This window comes from Danaus plexippus, assembly GCF_018135715.1.
Source record: "Danaus plexippus chromosome 9 unlocalized genomic scaffold, MEX_DaPlex mxdp_24, whole genome shotgun sequence".
In the NCBI taxonomy this organism is placed as follows: Eukaryota; Metazoa; Arthropoda; class Insecta; order Lepidoptera; family Nymphalidae; genus Danaus; species Danaus plexippus.
The window spans coordinates 196,057-217,727 of NW_026869847.1; the positions used below are offsets into that span (position 1 = coordinate 196,057).

General features: G+C 29.7%; 1 protein-coding gene across 1 annotated transcript in view; it reads left to right on the top strand.

Annotated features, from left to right (window-relative positions):
* LOC116767355 (somatostatin receptor type 2-like) overlaps positions 1-21,671 on the top strand; it is a 54,160-nt gene that overhangs the window by 15,450 nt on the left and 17,039 nt on the right. Inside the window, exon 2 of the mRNA XM_032657639.2 lies at positions 5,884-5,930. The gene's annotated coding sequence lies outside the window, so the exon portion shown is untranslated. The remainder of the gene's footprint in view (positions 1-5,883; positions 5,931-21,671) is intronic.

A 21,671-nucleotide genomic window follows, 5' to 3' on the forward strand; every position in this document is an offset into this window, starting at 1 on the left:
TAAATTATTTAATAACGTTACTTCTCAGGTTTCAACAGACTCTTGACATAATAATCAACATCATTTTCTTTTTTAAATTGTTATTACTAAAATGTGTTTTGGTGCACGTGCTTATTCTTGTTTTGATACTGAGCAGATGTCAACAAAATTTAAGTTTACTTTTCTATTATACTTCCTTTTTATAGTTTAATAGTAAAAAAAGATTCTAAAAAGAAAATCTTTATCTATGTGTAATACATTTTTTTCTGTACAACTCTTATATATATCCCTAAAGTATTTAAATCGTATCGGTGTGTGATTTAAACTTGAATTTTTGGGATTATTTTGATTGAATAAAGCCAATTGTATTTTGCCGTGCAATCTGTTATTTTATATATAGTTGTATTGTGTTGGTGGCTTATTCATCATCGCACCTCCATTACTATTGCAAGCCTATTGAAGTTTTTATTTATAGAAGCGCGAGTTTTGGTTAAAATTTAATGATTTGTCTGTCAGTTTAAAGCCTATTGAAAAGTTTTGTCGCAATTATCAGTAATATTAGTCCCTTTATAATACTTTAGACTGATTAATAAACTTTCTAATTAAATGGGATTGTGGATAAGTATTTTAAGTTTTTCATGTACCCTCCGACCTTTAACAGAGCTTATTTATTAAAATGAATTAAAAATCATTATAACAACGATTACGGTAAGCTACAAGGAAATATTTTAATCTCATTCTCATTTGTATGTCCATCGTGATAAAATTAAAGTGTGATCTATCATTATAAGACAGAAATATTTTCAATGGCAACTTTATTTTGATTTTACTCTACCTTCCCCCTTCTCTAAGGTTATTCCATTTCACGTATGTTACATACATATTATTCCATTTAAGAATAACAAAATTTCTTTTGCTAGTTATTCATTAGTAAACAATCCCAGTTCAAAAAAATAAATAAGATGCTGAGCCAATATCAATCAAATGAGTTTTATTATTGATTGCACGGAAATAATCTCGGTTCGAAATTTGATAGAATCTTATAAATTCATACTAATTGTAGAATATTTTTGATAAAAAGTATTAAATATCATAATAGTTTTTCATTATATTTCTGATAGCATGTATTTCTCTCTTAAACCATATTATAACTAATGAGCGACTACTTATAAGACTCGCCTAAGTATAGGTATGTATACTAACGTAGGTGACATGTCTTGCCTCAGTGCCATGGCATGAATGAACATGTATTTTATGATCTTTGCAAGATCGACAAATTTTTCAGTATTTTTATATTGACAGTATTTTTTATTCTTCAGTACCGTGATTATGTTTTGCCGAAAATTGCTTTGGTTTATGGACGCAAATAGCACTTTACCAAAGTCTTTACGGACTTATTGTGTGACAGTTTGCACAATTGTGTTTGGCGGAAGGATGTCTGCAGTATGACCAATGGCATCATGTATAAAATCATTGGACAAATCTATCTCGCTTCTTAACAGCATCGCATTGATGATATCAGGTGGTTTGGAATGTATTTTTTTTACTTTAACTTTTACCGTCTCTCTTGTAGGAACAGTGCTGATTATTGATAAATTCTTTCAACTGCCATTTATTTTAATTAATTTTATAAGAAAACTCAAAAATTAGAGTGATGTTATTTCATTTTTTGTTTCATTGTCAATGATTCATTTGGTTATAGTTATTTGGTTTATTGTGCTTTTGTTCGAGTGTATTAAAAATAACTAGTCCGATATCTTGGTGTGCTTCTATGTTGGATTAAGAATGACGTGACAAAATTAACCAAGCATTGTCATTAAAACTGAATTTGTTTACGAAATTTTGGAAGAATCTATTGAAGATAAAATATTGTTGCCGGGTCTTACCTGAAAAAATACACTTTGCAACTGAAATTGAAACTAGTACTAAATAGATGATTATTTCCAATATTTCAGATTGTTAGATCTCGAAAATACAGTTCTTAGGTGAACAAAAACCAGTTATTAGAATGTAATGCAATTTTGGCTACAAAATCCGAAGCAGGTCTCTAATTCTACTAGATACTTTTCCGTATGTTTGAGCAGACCTTCGTAAATTGTAAACCGATTTTGATTATTGCCTTTGCTCCCCACACAAGACTGAGGTTTCAACAATTGAATTATTTGAATAGACTTTTATTTCTGCTTTATATTTCCAAGTATGTAACCTACATGGCAAATGTTACTCTTGTAGGCGGTATAAAGGGAAGCAATAATAATTTTTCTGCAATAAACATTTTCCTTTTATGTAGCAATTGGGAAATAAAATCGCAGTTTCGTTCCGTGATAGGGAATTTTAATCGAAACAGCGGGATGTACGGCTGAGACTCTCGTAACTTCTAATTCATTCGCAGTTTCACTTTACTGTTTACCGCAAAATTTAATTCATTCCAATCTGCTAAGAAGTATTTATACTCTAACGTATTAAAAAATACAGAAAGAGAAAATAGAGGGATTTGAAACTAATTAAAAAATAATGAAGGCCAGAACAGGAAGACCCACTTACTATCTTATGAATATTGTAGGTAGTCCTTTTGATGAAAATATTAATAGTATAAATTTTGCATAAAGTTATTATTAAAAAATATATATTTATTAGCTCTTCGACATTTACTAAGAACACGTTGGCGTCAATTTGTACAGCATTAGAGAGTAACTTTTTTTAGGATGTTTACTCTTTGCTACTGGAAGATTAATTCTATATTCCGAACGTTTAACTTTTTTATTTGTACTCAGAATATCTAATGTTAGCTGTTATGTTCTTGTTTTTAGGTACAGGAACAATTTAATTCTGTTGTAAGTCATGTGTTCTCAGCTAACTCACGCTACGTGACACCACAACCTACATTTTCTCACTCGTCGCAAAATTTAATTCCTTTCTATCACTCAGATATCACTTCTCTCAAAGTATGTGGAAATAATGAGGTGCATGAATAGAATACCAGACAGATAGTGTGAACAAATATATATTATCTCTTATTGTATCATTTTATTTAAGAGTATTTGATTTATTTTAATACTGGCTCATTTAAAATGGAAATGTCATATTATTTTATGAAGTTTCATAAATGTTGAAGCAGCATTAAGCTTATAAAATGAAGTCCGTAATTGCTGAAACCATTAAAAGTAATTTAATTAAAATATGATTTTACAAAAAGATCAACGAACAAATAATAAATTCAACATTCACCTTTAAATATGTTGCTTCTGTAAGCTTTATAGACATCAAAGTCAAGTTAAAATGTGACTTAAAATATGATTGCGTGATTTTAATTTCAAAATAACACTTAGAAAAGCAAACATCTTTATTTAATCTACTGGTTCGAAATATTAGTTCCTTCTGGACTCTGTGGGCACCTTTATAAAGTATATATAAAAATTTTGCGAGACCCGAAACACAACGTAATGGGGCTTTTAGTCCTATAGGACATTATTTATGTAACAATATTATATTTTGTCATTTATTGAATTACACAATTAATTGCTTATCATCTTCAAATTGAAGGGATTAAGATGTTTTTCTTATTTAAATAAAAATACAATAGATATGTAAAAGAATAGTAGGACCGACGGCATTCAAGTGTCAAACGAATCACTCTCACAGTATATTTGTCAAATTTAATTTTAGTGCGAATAAAGTAATCAAACAGTAAGGTCGTGTTGCATTTCTACAAAACACAATCAGATAGATCACTAAATGTTATATATATATAATATATTTTAAATAAACACTCAACGTGTTTGTATATTTTTACTAATTTTGTATATTAATATTCAATATGTTGTGTATTTAATGATTGTTTCTGTTATCCTTATTTTTTTCCATAACAATAACTCATATTCGGGAACACTTGTGTTCTAAAACAGTTGAGGATCTACAATCTTTTCCAACTTAATCATGCACTTTGATCGTAGATTTTCAGACATTCCTTTTCTGCATAATACATGATACTATCAAAAGCAGAACATTGCAAAAGTTGCAGACGCAGTTGAGTAAAAATAATGTGAGTTTCTTTCTAAATTAATTATAACAAACTACAAGGACACTGATACAAACTCAAAGCTAAATAAAAAGCGATTGAATTCCTTTAGTTTGTTAATGAAATGTTATAAGACCATCAATTAATGTATTTAACAAAGGGAAACATTAAAGTACTCTGTCAAGTGGCATATCAAATGAGAGGTTAATGGAAACAAAAAGTTTTAGAGAATTTGTTGGCGTTTCATTCGTTGGTAGTAAAGTAGGCCACTGAATTCCCTCTTACCTGGTCCTTGAAACTTTCCTCAAAATTCAACTTAAAATCTTTTACAACTGTCAAAAATTGAAGATAAATGTCTGAAGACTTTTGAGTTGGTTATGCAGAAAAAAAAATTGAGTTGAAAATTCTTATACTTAAAGTGTGTCAGTTTTTCAATGTAATAATTTAAAACACCATGATGTATATTCAATCAATGTCACAATTTTTATAAAGATCTTAATTTTCTTGTTTTATACTTTATTAATATACTAAAAAGTTACTCTCAAAGTATCACAAATTCAATAAGATGTAAAAACAATAAGTTTTGCAAAATACAGCAAGCAAGTACGAATCGAAAACAAGTGATAAATTTGTGGTTTATTTTCAATAACAGTTAAAAACAAAAGTGTTACTTATAGCCTTGTTATTCAATATCGCTATTCCAACACCTTGAACCTAACGAATATTTTGTCAAAATGATTTTAATTTATTCTTCACATTAAATAAGATAATACATACTTAGTAAATAAAGTGTGACCTATCTTCGTCTATTCCATCATCAGATAGTAAGAGCACGGTCAATAAAGTTTTTTCTCAACTTTAATCACGACACAGAGTTTGTGATATTTAATATAGAACATCTGAGCTTGGAAGAGTATGGAATGCGGTCTCTTATATATAACCAATAAATCTTTGTCACACTCACTCGCAGACGAAGCAAACCACCAACTTACGGTTACATAAATATCGGTCCACAGAAAATACACATGAATTTATGTAGCTCGTTCATACCAGCCTCATAAATGAAATCAGAAGCAATTTACTTATATCGTTTATATGCTTGATTAATTTACTTCCCTTACTGCAATGTAGTCAGTTAGTACAAGTTTTTTGATTCTGTCAGAACAACATTATTGATGGATAAATATATACTGAATAAAAAGTATACCGAAGTTTATCTGAGAATGATGAGCATGACCGGCATGATTGGATCATTTGTAATCGGAGCAAATTTAGTGTGAAAACTCGAGCTGTTCCTAAGGAACTATATTATATTAAAGGAATTTTAAAAGAATGCTATAGTATGCCCGTGTTTACGGCCGCTGAAACGATTATGCGTAGTTCGACAGCTGCAAACATGAATATTATTTACAAACATGAATAAGTCATACTTTAGTGCAGGTTGTGAGTATTAGCTATATAGGTTGAAAACTGCCTTTATTTTCCCATATTCTAAATAATTAAATCTGATTAAAATCTTTTCCTTTTCTTAAAGATTTTTAAAATAAAAATCAGTTTTAAGTTATAATAATAAACTATTGTACAGCGAAAGTTGAAAAATAAATAAAAATACTTTGTAACAATAGTGAATTTGTAACAATATTAATTATCATTTTCCAGATGTTTAGGATTGCAAAACATTAATGAACCCTAATGAATTTTAAAAACACTTTCACTAAAGTTTTATAAAATAATCGAAGGAATATAAAATTATGTTAGGAACATACTTTAAAACATGTGTAAATACAGTTCTCGTTAGGTCTTACATTCTTCTTGTATACATTAGTAGTAAAACGTCTTTTAAGATAAAATTATTGAAACTATATACAATTATTATTTTGTTTCAGACTGTTTCCTGAACTTCTCAGACCTGGTATTCACAAATATTTCTCTTGTAAGTACATCATGATCTCGTTTTTATGACAACATACATATTGTGGGATAGTCACAGTCGAGTCTAAACAGTCTTATTTTATGGGATTAAATGTAATTTATAACTTAAGATTTGACACGTGGAATGTAATAATAATTATTGGAGCTGTTAAAAATAACTTTATTCAAATACTTGGCAGCACAGACAGTCCTCGTCATATCCGAACTTATGGTATCGTTTTTGATTGACATCAATTAATTGTTTGACAGTTAGGAAAAGTTCTCCCAAAAATTCTTTCAAATGTTCAAGCTTCCCAAAATACTTCCCTGAAAATATTATAATCTCTCCCCACTTTTATTTCTACAAATGTCAATAAAAATAAGCCCCTTTCAATTTCAACGTTCTGCATAATATTTAGAGATGAATATTTACCATTTATTTGTATTTTCATTTAACTGATATATTTTACACATATTTGTAGTGTGTTTTAAAAGTTAAATCATTCACGTGGCTTCCACCTCTTCCATGACATCACAGTTTAAAACTCATATCATCAATAAAGATTATTAACTTTCTAACAGCGTGTCGTTTTGTTAAACTGCTACATAATTACGTCGTCTGTGAATTCTTTTACAGTCGTTGTAAAGCATGACAAACATAATAATTTACATTGTAAATAGGCTAGGGGTGAAGATAATTAATACAAAGTCGACGTAGCCAAGTTCTTTTTGGGCCAACATCGTCAAATTAAAGGGCATTTGCTACGGTGGTTAGTTCTGATTAACGAGCTTCAGGTTCAGTGACGCTATCATTATTAATGACGACGCGTCTCGCTCTGTTTTATTTGCATAATTCGTAAGAAATCATTTAAAACTGAAGCGTCTCCTTAACCTCCCATTAATAGCTGGGATTAATTATCGGTAGCTTTTTGTAAACATTATCTCCGATTAAAGTAGATAATGTAATTCCTATAACTCTAAATCGTCCTCAGAGATAAAAGTCACTTAAAAGAAACATTATTTTATTAATTTCGGAACGGTAATAAAATAAAAGGGTTCGAAAACAAAACGTAGAACAGACGCAATTAACATGCTGCGAGGGACATTCATCAGTTAACTTTTGTTCTATTCATCAATAAATCAACTTCGCCGACTGAATCTTCTCACTCACTCTCCGAGATTACCGAATAATCACTTAAATATTTGATTAAGTACGCTTTCTTGGTATTGAATATATTTCATGGATATAATTATAGCAGCGCCATTAATTAATAAATGTTTTGAGAAATTGTATATTTTGATTTAATTAATGAATTGATTTATCTTCACTTATAATTTTCTAATTAAATCTTAACAATCTCTAACATACTATATAGATTTTCTGTTAATTGAGTGCGTTAGGACTAAAATGGGACATAGATACTACTCGTGAATATTTTAATTGTGCTTTAATATCTACAGAGTAAGAAGTATCGACCACCCTAACCCGTCCAAAAGATAAAAATAGAAAATAAAATACAGTGTAAGATCAATAGTGATCATTTGAGGGTATTTGATTTATGAACAAAAATTGAGATGTAATATTAATTTTCTTTTCTTATTCAATAAAAATGATTTTGTTTTTCTTTAAATAAAATCGACAAAATGGATACAGAAAGTATGGAAAGTTAAAACAATTTTTAATAAACAAACAAACCCGTGAAACATGTCTGTTGGATTCTGACGCGTGGAATAAAAGTTGTCTGGTCGAGATATTTTCGTATCTGTCAGTTGTTAAATAAACTAAGCGATGTTAAATCCATACGTTAACTAAAATAAGAGTTTTGATATTTTTAAAGGGACTTAAGAGAAATGTGGTTTCCAAGAGAACTAACTTATTCCTACTTATTTTAATATTTTGAAAAGTTTAAACCATTAATATCTCGTATCAATTTATGATCAAAGAATGTCATCCTCTTAAAAAACGTCAGTCACAATGACAGTCATCTTAATAATTCCATTAAATATAACTCAACTCTTTCCTCTTTCATAAGTCTTAATACCGTTCGGCATTATTCATTGAAATTTCATTTTTCTGAAAAATAGAGATGTAATTTTTCTTGTGAAAAATTTTCTTTTCTGAATCTATTGATTGAATCCATAGAATTGCTTTGATCGATTTGCATCAAATCGAAGGGAAATTGGCGGATTTTAAATTAACACATGCCGATGTTATAATAAGCAGGGATTTATTCTTTACAGGAATTTGTCATAGTTCATGTAAGGCGATTGCTGAATATTTAATGTTAATATTTTTTATAAAGTGAACTCAGCCATCACAGTTCCTTTTTCATTTTTAATTTAAACATATTAGAACAAACAATATTTTCATTGGAATCTTAGCACCGAAAAAATAAAACTTTAATAATTTCTAGGCAGTATTTCTTTTGTATGTGGATAGATCTAGGTTGATTTTCTAACTAACTAGCCCTGATTAAAAATTAATCATAATTTACAATAACAGCTTAATTAAGCGGAGCGGAGCTTAATTATTTTCAAAAAAGGAAAATGTGATTTTAGGGTAATTCTGAACTGAATTCTAAATATTTCTGAGATAGTTCGTCATCTATAAGGAGCCATACAAAGCCCATTATTACTCAGGGAAAATTCCTTCAATCGTCCTGAAGCTTCCAATGACAAACGGAATGTTTATCAGACGGATATAAATTAAATTTATAAGTGAAAAATTTACACTTCATCAGTTTCAATATCACAAATAAAGTATTTTTATTTAATAAACATGAAACTAATGAAAATAGTTTTGACGACAGCTTGAAACTATTTTAAATTAAATTATTCCAGTTCTGTAAATTGCCTTGTATAAACTCAATTAGTATTTAGTTACTGAAACTTTCAACAATATAATTTAATATAAAATTTATTTTAATGACGAGAACGTACATTATATTTTCAAAGGAATCGTAAGTAGGTCTGGCAAACATCTAATATATTAACATAATTTCAATTAAGGCCACACAAAGGTACTAGTAATTGTATTTATATTAATTTAATCTATCAATAATGATTAGGACATTATCTATAAAGCGTCTCTGACCTCATTACCAGTTACATTAAATGTTGCATATGCTGAAATAAACTATCGGCCGTTAATAAATACATGAAAATTATTTTCTTGTAAAAAAAAATGAAACAATTGCCTTCATAAGACATCAAACACTGTAAGTTTACAAACACTAGATGTGTTATAATGGGTGTTGTTAGTTAAATTTTGGCGCCAGATAAGACACTTATATATTTTTAATTAGAGGCTTGAAGTGGGCGTCGTTATCAACAGCGGCGATAAGCTGCGATTTGCCCTTGGATCTTGTAGTTACAATCATTACATTTGTACGAGTAATCATTTTTTCAAATAACTACATATTCATAAACTAATATTAATAATCGATTATTCTCATACAGTATTACTTTACGTCTTCTGCACAGAACTGTAGAGAATTATAGACGATGCATTATTAATCTATGGCCTTGCTCGCCTCAAGTTCAACTCCTCACAGACCAGTTAGTTGAATTTCAGCGAGAGTGGTGTGGCATATTTGACCTGCAATATGCAATTTTTTTTAGGTATTTAAAATCATATTTTTTTTCTGATAAAACTTAACCCCAAATTTAAGTTGATTAAGATCTGAAGCGTTCGAGGATTGTGGAGGGTTTTATTAATTCTTCTAAGATTTTATATCCCGGAAGCAAAAATGAAATCAATATTATGAGGAGGGTCCGTTGTATAGAAGAGTAAGCAAACCTATCACTGAAACAATAGGCTTGGTAAAATTTTTTTCCTACTACCTGTCCTTACTTATTCCCAAATTAATTTTTCGTTACATGTAGTAAGTGTTCTTTATTAATAATGACAGTTCGAAAATGAAACATCCATTGTTATACGCTACAAACTACATTACTCAACTATTAGGTAACAGAATACCAATACAATGACATGAAACTATGAATCGCCCTGAAATAGAGGCTTCCACACGTAATAAGAGCTGTTATCTATTTTTAATCTATCATTAAAATGTAAACTGTATCGGTACAATTATAAAGCTTATATTGGTAAAGCATGTATCCTGTAGTTGGACTATACAATAACAGTGCTAGTTTGCGCTGCAGTAGCAAGAACTAGCGATAAAGCGCTAATTGGGTTTCTCGTATCAAATTCTCGTCTATTTTCCTCTCTCGTGTCCGAGGCGTGTATTTTGGTGGTAACTTAATAATTGGTCCCTCTTTGGTAATTCTTTCTACAATATATTGTTATTAACGGACCGCAAACGTATCATTCCCCTGTATTGGATTTTATTATGACATAGTTTGTATATAGTTTCGTGTGTTAGGTTAAAATTAGAGTTCAAAACTATTACTTCATAAATAGCTAAGTTGTAATAATCAGAAACAAAGTCTCATTTTAAAAGTGTTCGATTCAAAAAGTTTTAACGACGGATTATGTTTGGTCACGAACCAATAGTCAGTGATCGGGGAGCTTAACACGTTTGTGGTAGTTTGTCATTAGAGATAGGAAGTGTGTTTGACGATTTTAGATACTAAACTTCTCCTCTCGAAAATTGTGGTTTTTGGTATAGAAATAGACAATTCTTCTTTTTATACACATATAAACTTATCTTAACATTTACTTGTAACAGTGTGTCAGATAACAGAAACCTTAATATACAAACTAAAGCAATCACAAAGGACAATAATCGGATATCTAATCACTATTCCTTATATACACAGTCCACACCGTTAAGACATAGTCGATTCTTTTGAGTAAACATTTGTATTATTATTTGAATAAAACGTTTTACTTTACACGTATTACAAAGGAAGATATCATAATGAGGGTAGTTTTTCCATTTATACATTTTCCACGTTTATATTAAAGGTTTTTTATGTCAAACAAATAATATTTTCATTATAAATTATGACTATATTGTAATGTGACAACCAGCACTGTCGACTTGTATATACATACATGTACATATTTTTTTTTTATAATTAGATGTAAATTATAGAAAAATCTAATTATATATTACGAACCAAGGCAGTTGGATAAATATTTAAAACTATTAATGCAAGAGACTCATCACAGCATCAAAGTACAGGAATTTAAATTTAGAACTTTTTAAGCGACTTTAGAAAGAATTTTTAGCTTTATTTTAAGATAGTCCATAATTGGTGAGTAAGATTCATTGACGAGATGCTTACAGTCACGTAACTTACCTATAGTTATTCACGTTTGAAATAGACATGTTTCTTTGTTCAAATAATAAGCAACTTTTAAAGCAAAATATTTTAACAGATACTGGCCATATTTTACTTTTTACATTGTAACTGAATGGTCAAAGACCCACGAAACGATAAGTGTTGAGTTGCACTAAAAATATTTAAACCGAGCAAAATCTTAATATCAATTCTATAGTCAATTCCAAAAATCACTAGATATGATTATTAAAAGTTTCCAGATATGATTAATAGACGCACTGCGCCGGTCGTAGCGCCCAAACATATCAAGATGGAATATAATGGTTCGAGTATAAATACAAGCTTATTTCCACCAAGCAAAACAAAATCATATCTGCGATGCAAAATACACATACTAAACCGGGTTACAGTTTCGTACGTTCACTTATTATGTCAGACCACAAGACCCAGTCGTTAAGTTATTCGTTAAATTCAAAGTAAAGCTGAATAGGAAAAACTCTAGAATAAAACTCGGATCAGCTTAGTTGAAAGAAAGTATCGCTTAACTTCATGTAATAATCAAAATATTTATATACTATGTGTATAAATAATCAGCGGTGAACACGTAAATTTACACAATATATTTTTGTAAAATAAATAAAAGGAGTGATTGAATCGAATTGATTATAATGGCTCTCAAACATCACTGATAAGTCAAACAAGCATTATTGTTTATTAAATTGGGTTTGCTTTTGGTTTCGTTGCCAAATGGTTCGATAAAAAGCTATTAAGCGGAAAATATAGTTATTGTTAACTCAATTTCATCATAACTGCTAATAAACTGAGTAAAACAGCTATAATCTTTATTATCGAGTTCATAAATGTGAAAAAAATATATTAAACGCTTAAAAACAATACATATTTCTAAAAGCCACTCTCCTCTCGAGTTGTATTCCAGCGGTTACACAATAATATATGTGAAGCTTGTTCCCATGTAATGACATCAAAATACGATTGATGGTTCCGAGATATCGTTTATATTTAAGAGGCAATAGTTATTTACTATCCATCAATGATTAACGACGCCGCTTTATTGAACAATATCATCTAATTACAAACATATATTTCAGCTGACATTATTTTTATCATTTATTTGCTCTAAATCCAACGATGACACAGCGAACATGGCTCATAAAGCACACAACTTGAAGGCCGTATTGTTATAGACAGGTTATGTTCTTTTTACTGTTAACGAAATTGAGAGTAGCCCGTTTATAGCTCATTTATAGCATCATATTATACTCTTAATTGTAAAGCGGCCCAAATGTATTGGATTTACCTAATTGAATACATCCAGCAACACGGCTCGTCGACACCTGTTATTTATACACGTATGTACAGACGAGCGCAATAAAAACTATTCATAGCTTTTTCTACAGGTGAAATTCTTTATATCAGCTGAGAGCCGACACGCGCTGAGTAGATTAAACATGAGGGAGCAAAATTTTATCTGCATATTTGTGAATAAATTAAATGAAAGATGTTTTATTGTACTACAAAAGAGCAGTATTTAGGCAGAAGTAATTATATAAATTTATAAAATTTTGACATTCTCATATAAAAGTGATTTAAAACGAGTTGGTTTACTAACCATAAGATTAAATCAACTTTCCATAGTACTGGCCAAAGAATAGCAATAAAAGTAAGTCATATTATGTTTATATTGTACAAAATGAATGTTAGTCATCCTATCAAAATCATCAAAAACATTTGTCGTAATAAATGTACTCCATTAAAATTGAAATACGGTTATTTGTCTCCACCTTGACGATAATGTTCACTTACAAAAATATTTAGTTAGATCTTCTTGTTTTTTTTCAATCATTGATTTTATTTAGAACGGGTTATTTTTAATAGGTTATTTTTTACGTTCGTTGTACCTCTTTGTATGTATGTAGTAACAATCCTCAGAACAAAAATATTACAAAAAGTTTTCAATGTCAATATTTATAAATTTTTAACACATTATGTAAAACATTAAACATTGAAAAATAACTTAGCTTTATCCGTAATTGCAAATGACAAACGACGGTTTTACTTTTTTACACCAATAAGCATTAATAATGCATTTCTAAAACTTTTTGGTCAAGATTTGTTTAAAATCTTTGTGAAAAAGTTGTAAAGAATTTAAATTAATTCGAATAGTTAGTTGATATAATTCAAGATATATTTTTTTATCCACCATTTTGGTAAAACAGAGTACCTTTCTGCCTTTTTATCTTTCGGACATCCCGTTTTAATATATTTTTATTACGTACTTTTAGCAAATGTTTATCAGCGTTTACCGGATTTTGATATTTCTTTTTATTTTATTTTACATCAACGATATATCCTCGTTTCAATATAAAATATGTTTTAATTACAAAACAGTAGGATTTTAAATTTAACATAAGAATCTGATTATTTGAATTGATAGACAATACTATATACTGATACAAGCTTAGACTAACATAAAGACATATATACATACTATAATTTATACATTATTTAATTTTTTTAAAATGATCTCAAGATTTAGGGGGCAGTATCTTATGAAAACTAAAAGGCAATTGCCAAAAAATAAAGCAAAAAAGATGAAACACTTAAGGACTCTGTTTTATGTGGCCCCACATAATCCAAAGTTATCAAGATTACATTTTCCATTTTTCATTTCCACTTACTTATATACATTCCAAGACGTTTAAAAAGCTTCTACAACCCTGAAGGTCTCGCCGATGTACTTAAAGGAGTCTGAATATGCCCAAATTAATGAAATAGAATAATTTGGGCATATCCAGATTCCTTTAAGTTTAATAATCGAATAAAATAAAAAAATTATAAACACCCTCACAATGATAAGATCTAAGACTTTCGCGAGTATTCATTTAAATGAAATTAATATTTTTCGGATTTACGTGATTGTGATTTCACATCTCGTCTGCTCGTGATCACGGTTGCTGCAAAGTGACCGAAACGTGGGGAGTATGTAGTAATTAAAATAATAAAATACGCGTAGTAATCTGAAAAATATGAGTTCTATTTACCCTCACAATATTTTACATCTAGTCTTAAATGAATACATTACGCTCATTGATAACTAAAAATCAAGAGGAATTAATATTACTTCCTTTTTAAATCGCTTTAAGAACAGCCTATAATGTAAAATTTGTCCCTCTCAGTTTATGCTAATTACCGCCCTGTCTGACATGACAACATTTCATCAGGGGAATTTCATTTCTATTATTTTTTTCTGTTTTTGAAAGTTGTCTTAAATGGGTCTGTGTTTTTGGTAATCCTATAATGGATCGAATCGAGTTGAAGTTCCATTTATGAAGATCTTTGATACCAATAATATGATGTGTCTAATTCCTGTCATCTGCAAAAATTCTTAAAAAAATAAACTATTAATGTCTAAACTTTTAAAATGTTTTTTTTCCTACTAAACCAACTTTTAAAAGGCAGATACTGTTGTTTGCTTTAATAATAACCCTGTAAATAAACAGCTAACATGCACATATTGTATGTATGTATAAGCTAATGAGTACTTTACACTTCCCAAATATCCTGTTCTTTTCAATATTTTGCTATCAGATTGAAAGTTTTCAGTTAAGGACCATTCTCAAAAAATTACTTCTTGACTGAAGGCCATGTTAAAGATATCAAAGCTGATTGAGGAAAATTAGTTATGGCACATCCATAAATACATTCTAAGTTACTTTTTAAAGCTTGAATATGGGCTAAAAGTTACAAAATAAGTCTAGAAGTCGGATTACTAATTGGTATTAAAGTGTAACCTGTGCCTAATTTGTATCAAAATACATTTTTAAAATAATCGCTTCTTATATTTCAAGTGAAGTATTTTATAAAGATCATGTTGCAAGATAACAGAGATTAAAGTGTGTAATTACTTGTTATTTGAACTAATTGTAAAATTTCATCTTTAAATTTCAATCTACAATAATAATTGGATTATAAACAACAAGTTCTTACAACAAAAAATACTTTTTCATCATAATTACTACGATATTGTTGTTTGTTATTATATTCAAATAAAAGTCACAGCCCAACCCTCTAACACGACGATGACAAGTATGAAATTGTTGGCAACAAAAGAATAAAGTCGCGCTCTCGGGACCAATAATCGATATTAGGGTTCGTTACAACCACCCGACCAGTTACATAAACAATATGACAGAATTATAATTGAGTATATCGTGATTACGTTATTGTCAAGTTTATATTTACACAAACCTCTGTCCAACTCTCTTATAAGAATTTAAAATACTCCGATATCGCATAATATAATGTCACCCACTAGACCTAAACGAGCGCTGCATGAATTCACACAGGAGTTTACGATTGGTGCGGAGTCGTGATCTGAGAGCATTACACTCAGGGTTATGGATGCAACTTAGCCGGGATTCATCGATGCTGGCTCATGCCCAACTGTATTGAGGTCTAAATTTCAGCAATTTGGCATGAAAAAGTCTATGAGCTATTAAGTTAACATATATCCTAGCGAGTTATTGTAATTGTTGCTCTAAAATTGAACAATCAATTTTAGAGCAACATTTCTGTAGTCTAATTGTGTCAAATATTTTTGTAGATGAACTTAAGAAAACAATATGTGTACTCAGACTCTTGATGAAACGTGATTAGTTATATTACATATAGTGTAATATAATATAATAATAATTTGAATGTATTGCTGCTCAACCAAATAAAAGTCTATTTTAAAAATATTTTCCTGTAATGAAAATATTATCCAATATTTTTAAAAACTTATTGAACCTCCTCCCCCTTCCACTCCCAATCCATTTACACTAAATCCTCATAGTCCCAAGTAATACAACACACCTGGAGCTATGTTTCAGGTGTCCGTCTACGACGCTAGCCACTTTAAATCGAGAACCGTTTGTTTGTTTCTCTTATAAATACCTAAAACTACAATATTATATTTTAAAATATATTTAACAATCAGTGTAATATCAATCGGTGTTATCGTTACTAGTAATTAATACGATAACAATGGTATATTTCAAGATGTTCTTTATTTAATTATTCGTGTTATAGTAGTTGAGTCAGGTTTTAAATGAGAAAAGTTTATTAGACATAAAATTTTATATCTCACTTTTTCTTGAAATGTCTTTTGGACCACCATATCAAAAGTTATTTAACTTGGCCTCCATTTAATTTTTCCTGTTATTCATAGAATTTGTTGGAATTATTTTGGAATTTCTTAATCTGACATTTGAATTAAGGACCGTCAAATTTCATTATACAGGCCAATGGCGGAAAACATTGCTTATCCGAATTGGGCAGCAGCCAACATGCCAGGTATCATATATATGTATGTATGTGTAACGAATGAAACAGTTTTGTTACTCCATGGGGTCAGTGAGCATTACCCTTGTAAAAAAACTATCGGAGACGTACAACCAAAACTTGCCCGAACTAATCGAATATATTCGTATGTAGTTCCAAAAAGTTATCACATGATATTTTTTAGGTTTTAAGTATCCATATAAATATACCTATCAATATTGATGGATGTTCATATACATGAAAACTGGCATTTATGTTTAAACACTAAGCTGTTACCTAACTTTAATGTTTTAATGAAATTGCTTCCCCGCTTGTAAGCTCATGCAGATTAATTTACCCTTAAACTAAGCCTATGAAGATTAAATTTCAAATATCTCACCACAATCTTACCGGATGTTAATAGACAATGCGGTCTGAGATGGATGCCGTCTGTCTTGGGGATACAGATTCACTCGCTATTAATAGCTACAACAAGATCGTAGAGATGGGTCAACAAAATTAGAATTATAATACAAAACTAGTATAATAATGGATGATTTTACTTTTCACCCGTTTCACTTTTAGGCTTATAAAATCTTTCCGTTAAGATCCAAGAAAATCCATTTAAGAGATGCAAGATATAGATTTTCTTAAAAGACAAATTTGTAGTGATCTAAATTTGTTACTAGTTCACGTTTTTATAGTTAAAAGAAGTCCATGTTTCCTTCAACGCTCGGACGAACTAACTACTAACTAACTACACTTTCGCAATTACCATTAAATGAAGAAGTCGTTGTTTTATCTTTTATTTTCAATACAAACAGAACACAAGACCTCCCAGGGCGTGCTCTGAACTAAGGACACATTTATTTATGTCCTATTGTTACTTAAAAAGTATGTGTATATTAGACAGTAAATCAGTGTGAGGCTGATCTTCTATCCACATTGGATTGGACTCGAATGCGCGTCATAAATCAAAGAGGGATATTTTGTTGCGGTTACCTTGATACCGATGTAGTATGTACTTGTCTGATACTCCACTAACATTCTTGAAACTGCTATAAGATCATATTTTTTGTTGTTTTGATTCATTATCCATTGATAGTTTTTATATTATTATTAATATCAATAGCATTATTCAAGTTCTTTAAATAGAGTAACGTTAACATCCTATTTGTACTTTGAAGTGTTTTAAAGTACACTTCAGCTGCCGTAATTGAGACCTTAAATGGCTTTGATATATTGATACATTTTCGAGACGCGTTCAATTGTTGCTATCATAAAAGACTACCGTCCGATTTACTGAGGCAAAGAAACTCTATACTGTTGGGATGACAGCTTTGATTGAGAGTCCTTTACTTACTGTCTTGGCTAAAGGAAAATTTATAATAGTTCTAGAAATTTCAAACAAATAGAAGTCTATCTTGACAAATGGATGAGGGCACACCTCTAAACAAAAGAAAATGTTTTTTTTGAAGTCGCATTTTATTCGCTACCGCTGCCATTTTTTACTTTTATATTTGTCCAAATAATATTGAGGCTGATAATGATAATTTTACATTTTCTCTTCAGCAATAAAGACAGTTCATTATTTATGTAGCTCAAGTCAAATAAAAACACTATTTTACAAATATCAGTTATTACCTCCAAGTTCAATGACCTCGAGGAATCTTTATACTGAACCTAATGGCGGCCAATAAAAAGAATATAATAAGAACACAACTTAATGTCTTCTAAGAGTAACTTGCTTTTAAGATTTTCATGATGATTCGGATAAGAATATTGTTCTTATATTTGAAGTTCTCTTATACTTTAATATGGTAAAGATATTTTTAAATTATTAAGCGCTTGCTTCATATAAACCTATTCTTAGACTATGAAATGTTTTAAATATTTTAAGACTCAACCGAAATAATCCGATCCAAGCGTTTTACCGATTTTAATATTCTAACAATAGAACAATACCATCTTCAGATTCAGATCAAGGATTCAGACAGCGACCATTCATATGATAAAGAATAAAATCGCTTCAATTTTTCTTGGAACGTCCATCGAGATATGAATACCGCTGTCCTAATATTTACCTATATCTGTTTTAATATAAACGTCCTGCGAACTATCAGTTCACATAACTCGGCAGTTTATATGAAACGTTAGAACTGTTATAGGTATTAGTAGAACAAACGATACTCCCATAAAAATATAAAATACAATTCATGAAATGTACAATTTTATGAGTGTTGTAGTTTTAATACCAGCTAACGCATAGTTCATGTTCGAAAAAGTTAATAAATTCAGTTTGTTTGTAACTTAGGTCCAATATAAAATTTTACCGGTTACGTCAACGCTGGCTCTGCCAAAAAACATGTGAATGTTTTTCAGCGGATCTATACTTTAAATTTATTGTATATAAAGGTTGGAACTATTTGAAAGCATGAATTTTAAGTAAACGTTTTACAAAATATTTAATTTCAAATATAATAAGTCTAACGTGGATTCGGAGGGCGATTTCTGGATGTTTGAATACGTAAGAGGGATGTCAATACGTCAATACTGACATTAAATAAACGAGAGATTCGACCAAACCGTTTTCGATATAAACTCGTATTATTGTGAAATGTTGGTGTCACATTTTACAGAATATACATTAACACATTTTGTATACTAGAAAAATACATAAAATAATAAAGTATTAATGATTCTCAGTTCTACAATTAATATTAACGTCAGAAACATAATCCTTCGTTCCAGTTTAAGGTAAAATGCTTTCAATTTACAATTTGTATTCAAATGGGCGCGTTAAAGTGATTGATTGTTTGACGTGGCACGAGCATGTGATGTAAAAAATGGTGTTTTGGCGTTCCAGTGTATGCGGACTATCAATCGTCGACAGTTATTATGAATACTCAGAAGTATTACTAGAAAGAGGTTAAATTACAGGGAGGCATTGTAGCTCAGGTACACTTGGAAATGTTATTTGGTTATGAAAACTCATGGCTATAAATTACTTAAAGAGATTAAATATAGCGTGAATAAGTGTAAGACAACAAAATTAATTATTTAGCTTTACAAGAATCAGAGATTATACTGACTCAACAGTAATTTAAAAAAATAGGAGTGTTAACTAATTAAATGTTTAAGTGCTTTGCTTATTCATTTATTTTTAGTTAATACATTGTGTTTCATTTTCTTCTGCCTCCAACATAATTTTTCTCATAAAACTATGCAGTTATTATTCTAAAATCAGCTAATATTTGTGAGTAATAATTACGTACGTGAGTAATAATTAAATACGATGTTATGCCAAGATTTATTTTATAAAACAAAAAAAATATTTATATATCTCAGTTTGATAATGCAGACACGTTGTAGGTTACGATAACCAAAGTTCAAACGGGACGAAAGCTTGTATAATGGTTTTTAACGTCAAATAAATATAAAGCATTACAGTGGCATGAAATATCGTGTTTAAAAATAAAACGGAAAATAACCAAAGTTTACTTGAACTTGAAGTTTAATTATGGCTATATGATATTGGTGCACAAACTTCCATGTTTGTTTTCAACTGGGAAATAGGAAATTAAAAGTTTTTTTCCTCTTAAAAAGCATATCGAGTATCGGTAATTTTTTTCAGTATATTTAAAATGCTGAAGTTCTTTTCTGTTAAAAATAACTTCCAATGATATTTATTCCTTTTCTTATTTAAAAAAGTTCTCATGCTATTTTACAAAGTTCGTGTTTGTAAAATATCAATCACCACGTAAGCACAATGATTGTGATATATGACGAATGAAAAACATGAGAACTTATAACACATTACATATAAATGAAACGTTGTTTCTGCTTAAATAATGTGAGCATATTGATCGGATTAAAAATAATGAATGAATACAGTCCAAATTAAATAAATATATATAAATATCGTCTCCTATGGACTTTACGTACTTCAAAGTAGATTTCTTAAACTGGTTTACATTTTAAAACACCCTGTAGTTAAATTTACACATTAATAATTATATTTCGAGTGACAACGGTCCAAGCAGTAAATGTACAACACTTACAAAACTTCATTGGATCTCATTATTTGTCTTTCTACCCGTTCGTGTTCCTTTGCAAAGTTAGATTGAATAATGTGATCCCTCTGAAGGTTTCGTGTTCCAAAGGTCTAATAAAGGTCTCTTCATTTAAAGAGAAGCAAACTGGATATTAATAGATATGAGAAAATCCAGACCAGATCAGACAAAAAATGTAATAACGAAGTAAAAAGGCCTGTCTGTACCTAAATGAAGTATAATTTAATATGAAACAGTATGTAGGTTAGAGAAGCGGTGACGTGGAGGCAATAAAAATGTAGTTAAACTTTGACCCTACATTTATGAGGTAGCCGGCGAAACTGTCGTTCTGTTTGATATTCAACTTGAAGGGGACGTGCACAAATTTAAACATTTTACGCTTAATGTGACATTAACAACGTGTGTTATTTATATATCGTTTAGGGCGGATGAGTTTTAAATGATTCTTATGTATTTCATTACGATAACTTTTTGTAATAACTGTGTCGAATAGCAAGAAAAGTAGCTGTTTATGTGTACTCTTGTTTCGTTACAGATACTTTTGATTCGGCTGATAAATGACATATGATTTTTAAAATCTATTAATATGTTCCTAGTTAAGAACGAAAATATTAAATCAATACAAACTCGCTCTTGAGACTCCGTAAACATTATCATAAAGACGCCTAGAAAAGTATTAATTAAATTGTAAAAATAAACTTCGAAAATATCATAATAATTATTTCAAAAAAGTTCGAATGTTATTCTTTTAAATTAGTCTTTTAAGAAGTATTAGCTATTAATTTATTTAAATTTTCACACAAAAAACGTTTTCTGTTAGTTTAATAGGTCTCAAATACAATTCTTAATTATTCTTAATAATCTTAATTATCAAGTTAATGAATTAATAGAACTATGTTATTTTTCTTCTTGTCAACTTAGTGCCGATGCTCATTCAGCTCTAATCGTATTTTCATATTCACAATCAACTATTAGATGAAGTTTGGATTTCAACATTATGGGTTCGTTTTTCTTTTTTAAACTTCTACACTTTGATTTGAAAGTAATAACTACAAAATACTTGCTGATATTTTAAATCATTTTAAAAAACGGATAGAGATAAATTCAGTATATTTTAA